The 10,741-nt window shown below is 42.5% G+C and overlaps 1 pseudogene; it reads left to right on the forward strand.

Moving 5' to 3' along the window:
- Window positions 1–9,688: 9,688 nt before the first annotated feature.
- On the forward strand, window positions 9,689–10,476 carry LOC116150454 (neural retina-specific leucine zipper protein-like; annotated as a pseudogene).
- The last annotated feature ends 265 nt before the right edge of the window (window positions 10,477–10,741 follow it).

The raw sequence follows: 10,741 nt of genomic DNA on the forward strand, positions 1-10,741 counted from the left end.
GCCTTCACCGCCTCAGTTGGGTGTGGATTGTCATTTACATTTTCTCACCCACCCAGAGGGCATCCTGCAGGTGGACCTAACCCAGTCCCTGTCTGCAGCTCCAAGGTGCACTGGGAAGACACTAATCATTCCAACTGTGAGGCAGGTGTGGCTACCTGGGAAGGTGACCAGGGCCAATTCAAGTCTCCAGATCATGGGGAAAACCCCAGTTAGTACACAGAACTCCCATTACACAAGGTGGATCATGAAGAAATGAGGGAAGGTATTCCCTTGTATATGATCTCAATTTCCATGTCAAAACAAGAGAAAGTTTGTTCAAAGCTTCTAGGAGGAGTTTGGGTTAGCTGTAAGAAAGAACTAGTAAGCATGGAGATTTGGTGTCAGTTTAAGCCATCAGGATTTGAAAAACAGAACAGGTTCAGAGAGGTGTGAGAGAACTCAGAGTTGGGGGGTATTCTGGATCAAAGGACCAGTCATGTGTAGGTGGCTACTGGTGTCAAATCCTGATGGGAAAGTGGAAGTGGCAGATTAACAGACTGTGAGAGAGCCCGGGTGCAGGCCGGCCAAGTGCAGGGTCACTGCAGGCGGTGGCCTTGAGCCAGCCTCTGGGAGCCGCACCCCAGCAGCCTCCTCCTTCCCAGATCATCCCTGGGCCAAGGCTGCTGAGGTGGTTACAAAAGCTGAATTCAGGAGCCATAGCACAGGATCAGAGCCAGGAGGAAGAGAGTTTACGGGAAGGGTTGGTTTACCCAAGCCCCATGCTCTGAACATCGTAGTGTTGTTTCTTTGGTGAGGAATAATGTCAGCAGAATCTCCCAGGATTTCTGTGAAGTGGTTCAGAGCTAGAGGCATCCAGATGTGAAGCTAAGTAAAGATACATGTGGGGAGGGGCTTGGAGAGGGACAAGAGTCCAGTGAACAATCCCATAGTGATAATCATTAAAAGTGGTTCAGCAAGATGTTCTAACACTGAAAAAGTGGTGGTGGCTGGTTTAGAATAGACAGGGTAAGTACTTCAAATTTTAGAGGAGGAAGAAAACTGGCCCCACTCTTTTTGGACAGAAAGGTCAGCCATTTCTAGAGGTAGTGACAGTGAGATTGTGAGACTCGGGGAGAAAACCTAGAGTGCTGGGGGGACAAGGTTACCACCAGTACACGCTGGAGGCTTGTTACAGTCTTAAGGAGAAAGGTAACTTCAAGGTCCAGAGTGTTGACCAACGCTGTGCTTAGGTCATTGTGGGGAGACACCAATCAAGAAAGGAAACAGGCGGAAATAAAGCCCAAGAATTCAAAGTAAATCTGAGTCCAAAAACTCAGCTAGGGAAAGATCTTAGTCTGGAAGTATTAGGATCTGGAGTTGATGAGCAAATTGCCTGCTGATCACAGTAGAGAAATTGTCCACTGTAGATTAAAGGAACTTTCTTGGAGTAAGTTGGTAGATGTGCTCTACTTCCCAGAGAAAGGGAGGGTTTGTTCTGTAGGGGCTGGTCTTTGCCCTGAGGTCACTCACAACTCAAACAAGATCTTTGTGCTCCAATGGTAGCTTCCTAACTTTAGAATCCAACAATTATAAAATAACATAGATTACATATTTTCCTCTTTCCCTTTTCCCTTTGGTGCTAGGAAGCTCAGAGCCAAATTTTCTATCTGCCTTAAGTATAGAATACATTTCCATGTTCTGACTTTTCCTCTGGCCTCTATTATTATTTATTTCTTATTTTAACTTCATATTACGTTCATTCTAGGAGTGTATGTGTTTTGTAAGTCAACTAAGATCCTTTTTGAAATGAAGCAAAGATAGAAAAAAATTAAGAAAACCTCTCCTCTTTATTTTCATCTTCCATTTTTAGAAGGGTTTTGTTGGGCTGGTTTGGGTTGCATGGCTGGGCAAAAGCTTCTGTGTCAGCTTCCAGTTCTTTTCTTGGTTTAAAATAAAAATATACCACCATTGTTGGCCAGAATTTATGATGGCCTGAGGGTTTGATATACACTAAATGACAAAGCATCCCAGGACACTTCCAGTGAGTAGAGAGAAAAGATGTTGGACCGTGTGATGCTCTTCATTGTGCTTTAAAATATTAACCTTGTGGATGAACCAGTGCTATTTAAAGAGATGCATTTTTGCTGCAGACATGTGAAGTCTATTTCCTGAGTGATAGGAGAAGACCCCAAATATTGCAGCTCAAACTGAAACTCTGATTAGCTGATGAGTGAAATGGGTTTGGTGTTCTCAGAGAGTTTCCCCGAAACCCCCCGTAAGAGCCACCGTATAACCTGCTCACAGCAAGTGATCCTTAAAAATGGAAGGAGCAAAATAAGCAAACAGCCGTACAGGTGGCCCTCCCTGCTGAGGTGCAGCGGCTGCCAGAGGACAGCCACTGGCCTGGGCACAGGGAAGGGAGATGTCCTAGAGGGGTTCCAAAGCCCACTGAGCATCAGAGTCACTTTGTAAATTTCCCCGGTATTTGAATTCACCGGGCCTGCGGTGGAATGTATTTCTATGTATATACATGTATGTGTACATGTATATTCTCAGGGGTCTCCAGAAACAGGTCCTATAGGAGACAGATATATATAAATAGGATATATGTTTTATATATATACACAAATACATATATATGTGTGTATGTTTGTGTTTAACAGGATGGATGCGTGGATAGATAGATCGATCCTATTGGTTCTGTTTCTCAGAACTCTGGCTAACACAGTCCCCACCTGTACAAGGAGCCTGGTACATAGTCTACTTTGTGTTTTCTCTCTCCTTCATAAACCGGGTCTAATTGTACTGGGCTCTCCCAGAGAATGAAATTGTGCTGTGATGAGCCATAACTCCATTCCTCAGAAATGCTTCCATCCGTGTTGCACAGATAAACCACCTGTTTCCAGCGGTGTTAGGATGACATCATCCTTCTTTCCTGGGCCTGATCCTTGCACCCAGCTGCCCACTGCCAGGCACCACAGGTCTTCAGCAGCATGTGCTTTGTGCCCTTCAGGGTCTGAGACATTTCATTTTGGTCATGGTTCTGAGGCTTGATTTAAAATGTGAGCCTGGCCTTAAGGGGTCACTTGGCTGGTGCGTGGACTTTTCTGACTGCTGGCTCCCAACACAACTCTGATGTTCTCCTCTTGGCTGCCTATGATGTGGTCGGAGTCAGTTTCTTCATGAAATCTCTTGTTGAAAAGAAAGCTGACTGCTCTTGTTGATGGAGACAGTGAAGAAACCCGTAGGGGCCAAAGAAAGCAATGGTTCTCAGGCAGAAGTAAAAGATCATTTGGATAAATTAAAGCAAGGACTGTCCTATGTGGAAAGAATTATAAAGAGTAAAGGGGTCGCTTAAATTTGGTAGTTAAGCTTTCTGGTATTTAACGGGGTAGATTTTATGATAGCTCAGTGTGTGCAAATGCAGTGAGTAGTTCATCTCGTTGGCAGGACACATTTCTCATACTGCTAAGGGTCTGCTTTCACATTACTTTCTCCCAGGTTGACGGTCGGCAATCAGGAGTGTAATCTTGTTGTGGTCTCTCTGGGCTGGGTGAGGACTTGACTTTGTAGCTGTCATGCTTTATAAGGCTGTACTGGACCTGTTGGGAATCATTAAAACTATAAACTTTTGGAAGGACAGGGCAAGGAAATTCACATTTATGGGGTGCTATCATGTGCCAGACAAGGTGCAGATTTGTCACTTTGGTTGAATTACTATCCCAAGTTTATTGATGAAAAGAAACTTGTCCAGGGCTTTTTGGAGGTAACTTCAGGTCCAATTGATTCCAAATTGTATACTCTTTCCAGCACATAATTCTGCTTTTGATAAAGTGCTAAGTAGCTGCACACTTATCAACTATATATAGGGAATAGCATGGTATTTACACTTGGAATGCAGTTGTGTGATTACATATTCCCAGAAGCTTTTTCTAGTTCATAGAGAGTTTGTGTAGGATGCTCCCTAAGGGAAAACAGAATAATTGAGGTTGGAAACAGCTTAACCCCAAGTCATAAAAATCACTGACGTAGGAAACTAAGAGGAAAATGGTTGCCCTGAGTGGGGAAGAGGTCATGCGTCCCTGGTGCCAGCTGTGTGTTCATGGAAGGAATGTCTTCAGCCTCAAAAAATATGACCCCTTGAACATGCTTTATTTTTATATCACTACTATTTCAGAAAGCATGGCAATGGCAAGTATTCATTTGTGCATTAGAATAAAGCCCAGATTTTAAAGGGTGAAATAATTTATTTCTCTTCCCTGGACCCTGCCCCCCCATCCCATACACACCACATCTCATGGACACACAACTCCCTTTCTCGCCGGTTAGTAGGTACCCTGTGGCAGTCCAAACAGGCATGGATATGACGTTCTTCTGTCTTCACTCTTTTCCATGGTGCTACACGTGTTCTGTAAACAGCAGGAGAAGTAATTATGTAGCTGGGCATTTGTTACACAGTAACCCTTTGGAATATAATAGAGAAATGTTCTAAGGCGAGGAAATATTTGTTTGAACTAATGCCTGGAAACTGAACATCGTATCCACTTCATAGTAATATAAACCACACATATGGCTCATTTTCCTTTATTGTACCTGAGTGGGTGGGTGATACTTGCATTCTTTTTCCACTTCTGGGCTGTCCCGTGTAATCTAGTCTGTGCACGCTAGGAAGTTCCGTGTGTGTGTGTGTGTGTGTGTGTGTGTGTGTGTGTGTTTTACATTCCCTTTTCCGGCATCTGCCATTCACTCTGAGTTGGAGCATTACCATTGCAAAACTATCACTGGCGTCTTCGAAACACCCATGTACATTCCACAGGTCAAGCAAATGGGCTATGTGACCGCATGACGCCTTTTGTTTAAAAGAAATCCAAGTGGCAGCCCAGCACTTTCCACCCAGTGGCATTTTATACTGTTAACTGTGGCAACTGAATAGTGAAGCTCAAAGGATTTTTTAGAAGCTGCTGCCCCAGCAGGTAACCTTCTGGGGTTGGTTCTTTTTATTATTGTTGTCTTTTTTTTCCCTGCTATTTAAAATGTCCAAACCTTCTCGCTTGGCTAGACCTTTCTTTGCTAATGCAGCTTCTAAGCTGCCATCATCTAGAAGGGATGATTTAAACAGCAAACAGAGAAAAAGCAGCTTAGGGGAGAAGATTTTGAGAACTGAGAGTAAAGGAAATTTGGTTGAACAGCAGCAGGTGCAAACGGCAGCCACTCCTGCCCAGCGGAAGACTTCGCCACACAAAGGTAATGTTTCAAATCAGCTGCTTTTGTCAGTTCAGGTTTAAAAACTTGTTTCTTAATAATCCTGCTACATAACTTAAATGAATGAGACTTCTTATGGTTTCAAAAACTTATCCGTTTGTGTGTGACCCTTCTAAAATCCTAGAGTGTGTTGTAAAAATAACCAATAATTAGGAAGATAGAGGTAATAGGACTTTCATTCATTCATTAAGGGATGATAAAAGAAAAACTGACTGTTTCCACTTCTCTTTGAGAATGAGAGATTTTACTCTTGGTAGTGTTTCACCGTCTTTCTTAATCCAGTTATGTTCGCATGAAGTTTCTTTTTCATTGCTTATCTATATGAAAAGAAACAGAAAAAAGAAAAGAACATGTTCTAAAAACAGATCATTAACTAGCAAAAGAATTTGTGCATGCTTAGTGTTTTGCAGTCTCTTTTAAAAATGAATTTCTATCTGAAATGATAATCTAATGATATGGTTCTCCTAGCGAAGCATGACAAAAATCTCTGCAAACATTGTTACCTGGGGCATTTAAGTGGGTCTTCTCAGGTGATTGTCAGAATGTTTCACTGAGCAAGAACATTGTTGAATATTTGACCTAGAATTGAGAAATGTTGTAACCAAATAAGGCTATCTATTATTTTTGTGTGTATAATCACTGATGGCAATGAAATCATAACTTCAAATATCACAATTATTTCCTCCATTATTCCAAGAACCACAAATTAAATCACTAAATAACCTTTATAAGTGGTTATTTGAATATATTTTAAGCTCAACCAAAAATGTAATATTTGGTCCTCTGATTTTATACTAAAATAAAAAATTGTTTTAATATTCTCATTCTTTAATTGGAATTATTTTATTTTACAGAAAAAAATAATTTCATTGTATAACTTTAATTCTGACCTCCTCTCTTTAAAACGTTACAAATGAACACGCAGTAATACACTTTTGTGCCAGGTGCTATTTCAAAGGTGTAAATTTCTGTCTGGAAAATTTTAATTTTGTCCTGATCTGGCTTATTTATTGTTTTATCCACAATGATCACTGGAATGTTTGTACAAAAACAATTTTGCTAACCAAAATACTGTATAAGAGACACATACATTGTACTCTGAAGGACTCTGAAAGTACTGGTGGAAGTTGCTTAATAGACTGAATTTTGGCTGCTTAGAAGCAAAGTTCTTTTTGATGGTATAATATGTGTAAAGGTCTAAAAAGTTCTTCTAAAAAAGAATGTCAATCACCTCAATTGGAAGAGTGTGCAAACATTCATATAGCATATATATCTGTGTTTGTGTCAGGTGTACCAGGGAGGGGGGTTCTAAACAAACAATCTGAAGCTAAATGCTTATTCCAAAGATTATTCAAAATACTGACCTTCTTTTGCAACCTGTGAGAACATCTTTGGATGGAGTTAGTGGGTAAAAATAGTTTTTCTTTGAAAACTGTTATGGTTTGGGGGTTAGTTAAAAGTCATCTGAAACCAAGAATGATTATCAGGGTACAGGTCAATGGAGACAGTGCATACTTTTGTAAAAAAAACAAAAACAAAAACAAAAACAAAACAACCAGGGACTGATGATAAACTGCTGTGGTGATGTTCCCTTTGTGTCTCCCTGAGAGGACCCAGGCTGTCCAAAAGGAAAATGTTCACTGCAAGAATTCTGAAATCGGCAGCAGGACTCGATCATTTTGAAGGATAACACTCATCAGAATGTGTATTTGTTTTTCTTCTTAATCAGGGTCCTTTTTTCCTGGCCAGACGTCATATCATACAGAACCAATAAAAGCCTTTAATTGTTGGAGTACAGGGCTAGGGCTCTCTTTATAGGCTTTTACTTCAAGTGCTTGTTATAAGATCAAGAAATCCAAGTAATAGTCCTGCGTCTTGGGTTGGGTTGAGTTGGCGTGCATTCTTACCCTTGGCGTTAGGATCTTACTGTTAGTTCTTTAGAATGTTTATTTCATTTGATCCATAAGGTTTAGTTTAGGATCTTCATGTACGTTCTCGTGGATCTGACTTCCTTTTTTTCCCCCCTTGAGTAATTTGTTTGGTAGTGTAAGTGCATTCTGGCACCTTTTTAACTTTTTTTTTTTTTTAATGTGAGTCTCTCATTTAGTTTATTTCTTAAATTAGTGACTTTTTTTTTTAATGTGAGTCTCTCATTTAGTTTATTTCTTTAATTAGTGCCATGAGATTTCCCTCCACCTCTGTTCCATGTTCCTCTCACTGTCTCTTAAATTTTATCTTCTGTACTTTTGTTTTCTTATTGAAAAGATTGATAACATTTATTTTTTTCCATTAGCATATTTAAGTCTTCCATGGTTTACCTGTAGGCTAATTATGAAAACTGAAGATCAATAAATGTGTAAGTAATAGGACCTCATAAATATTTCCGTTGCTAAGCCCAGAAGTGTGCTATCATCATTTCCTCTTATTGTCTTGACTCTTTTTAGTCTTCTCAGCATTTCTCATTCTCCCAAGGACAATATATGACTCTATTCATAAAATTCCTTTTTTTCCAGATAACTTCTCCCTGTTTCCCTCGCTCTTTCTGTCCTCCTCTTCCTTGAATGATTCTCAGACCTCTAGACAGCACTCTTTTCTGGAGCACATTCCTGAAAAACTACCTCCCAGAAAACTAAATGGGATGTAAACGTCCTGAATTTTTACATGTCCAAAAAAACCACTTTATTTTCTTTTCACATTCCAGTGATAGTTGGGATAGGCATAGAGTTTTAGACCCCAAATAATTTTTTCCTCATCAGTTTAAAAGCTTTTCTCCATTATCTTCTGGGATTGAGAAGTGTTGATGCAAAGTCCTGTGTTGCTCACATGTTCGCACTTTCCTTTGTGGGTGATTTTTTTCTCTCTCTTGAAACTTTGAGTACATCCTCTCTGTCCTTGATGATCTGACATTTCTCTGAAGTATTTAAAAGTGTGGGGTTCTTCCCGTCCACTTTCACTGGCTACTCGATGGGCCCTTTGCGATTTAAAGAGCAGTCACCTTCAGTTCTGGGAATTCTTTATTTATGAATTCTTTGATAATTTCTTCCTCTGTATTTGCTCTAATTTTCTCTTTTATGGATCTCCTATGCTTTGGCTGTTAAATCTACCGCATTAATTTTCTCATACTTATCTTTCCCTTACATTTTTTATCTCTTGTCTTTTCATGTTTTCTAGATTTTTTGACCTTATCTTCCAACTCCTCTACTGTTTAATTTTGTTCATCCTCGTATTTTTAATTTCCAAGAAGATTTGCCTTGATTATTTGAGACCAGAATACATGGTATTGTTTTCTATCTATAAGCAGTAGATCGATCTTACCTGATGTAGTTATCTTGGTCTATTCCAGCTTGACGGTACCACCCTTCCACGTTTAATGATGTGAGTCACTACATCACTGTGATGCCAGTGTGCCTTTCATTCTGAGCCAATACTCCACATCAGCCCCTAGAACCAAAGATCTTGGCAGAGAACAAACTTTCGGACAAAAGCATTGATATCCAATTTTCACCCATGAAGAACTTTCTTCATGATGCAAACTCACCATCTGGAAGATGAATGTTACAGTGTATGTGGAGATGTGCCAACAATTTGATTCAGAATTAGGGTGTGAGTCACATCTGAGAATGTGACATTTCTTCCTGAGCTTTCTGTACTCCCCTGAATTCTGCTTAGCTATATTCCCTCAAATTGTTTGGTCCTGATTTTATTTATTTATGTAGCCTCTTAGTGCTTGTAAATAAAGAAGTGGCAGGAGCACTGACCACTAGCTTGGTTTGGAAAAACAGGTTCTGTCTCCTGTATGTTTGTAATGATGATGGTGATACAGTCTAACGTCTGCTGTACTCGTCCCATGCACCCAACACAAGTCTAAGCACATTATCCATATATTGTCTCAGACCATCCTTATAACAATCCTACGGCAGCCCTAGTTTGCAGATGAGGAAATTGAGTCAAAGAGTTTCAGTTATTTCCCCAAGATCATAAGGCAGACAGGAAAAGCGAGAACCAGCATTCTAATTCTGGTGCTTTTCACCCCTGAACCTACACATTTCACCACTGTGCTAAAGCACCTTTCTAGACAGGAAAACAATTCTTTCATCAAAGACGTTATTAACAAATGAATCAAAACCTTAAGATTGGATGGTCTGGTCCCTGAAAATAACTGTCTGGTGACATTCTGTGGTTCAGAATATGCCTTTCTGTTTCCAGCCTTTTGATTTGTTGCTGTTTCTCAGACAAAACAAAGACATGATAAAGGAAGAGAACAAATTCTGGAGTTAATAACTATATCACAATGCTGTAAATGTTTTTTCTAATATTGAGAAGTGAAAAGACGCATCGAATATGGGACTTTGCGATCCCAAGATGTACACTCTTGCCTGCAGGCTTGAGTGTGTATGCACACACACACACACACACACACACACACACACAAACATTCTGTGTACAATTCAAAAAAGGCTCTTCCAAGAGTGCCAAGTGGGCTCTGTGCCCATAGCCCCTTGTTCTGAACACAGAGGCACCAGGCCCTGCTCAACGGGGCCTCCAGTCTCTGGGGAAGCTGTGCCTGCCTGGATCTGACACGGACACATCATCTCTGCTATCCCTAAAGTGCACCCCTCCCATTCCAGCCCCAGAATGGCACTCCCTCCCAGTCCCCTGGCCATGGAATATATCAATGACTTTGACTTGATGAAATTTGAGGTAAAGAGGGACCCTCTGAGGGGCGATCTGGCCCCGCCACAGCCTCACTGGGCTCCACACCCTGCAGCTCAGTGCCTCCTTCACCTCCGTTCAGTGACCCAGGCACGGTGGGGGCCACCGACAGCAGCCGGCCAGGCCTGGAGGAGCTGTCCGCCCTGCGGCGGCAGCTGGGGCTGAGTGCTGGGGCGGCCGTGGAGCTGCTGCGGGGTCAGGGCCCAGTCCCTGCTGAGGGCTCCCACACCTACTATCCAGGGAGCCCAGAGGAGACAGGAGCCCAACATGCCCAGCCGGCGGAGCGGTTTTTGGACGCGGCGCTGGTGCCGATGCCCGTGCGGGAGCTAAACGCAGCTGCGGGGCCGCGAGCGCCGCGCGCCGAAAAGCCGCGGGCACACGCGGGCCCGCTGCTCCAAGCGGCTGCGGCGGCGGCGCGGGCTGGTTGGCCCGCCGGGCCAGGGGGCGCGACCTCTGCCAGGCTCGCTGTGCCCGGATGGCCCCGAGCGGCTCGGAGCCAGAGGCCATTCCCGCTGCTTCTGAGCCGCTGGCCGTGGAGCGGCGGAGTACTCCACCCCGGAGGCGGCTGTCCCACTCATTAGATGGTTACTGAGCCCTTTCTGGTGCCAGATACTCCTTTGGATGACCACACAACTATCCCCCAATTTCCTGGACCCTGAAGGCATACTCCGGGGATAGATGCTGGTCATTTTCTGGGAAAGGGGTCCCTTCCCCTCACGCAGGACGTGCACAGAAATCTTCCACCTTCTGCCCCATTCTCCATGACCAGGACACTGAAATCTGCAAG

The sequence above is a fragment of the Camelus dromedarius genome, chromosome 26 (assembly GCF_036321535.1).
Source record: "Camelus dromedarius isolate mCamDro1 chromosome 26, mCamDro1.pat, whole genome shotgun sequence".
Taxonomy (NCBI): domain Eukaryota; kingdom Metazoa; phylum Chordata; class Mammalia; order Artiodactyla; family Camelidae; genus Camelus; species Camelus dromedarius.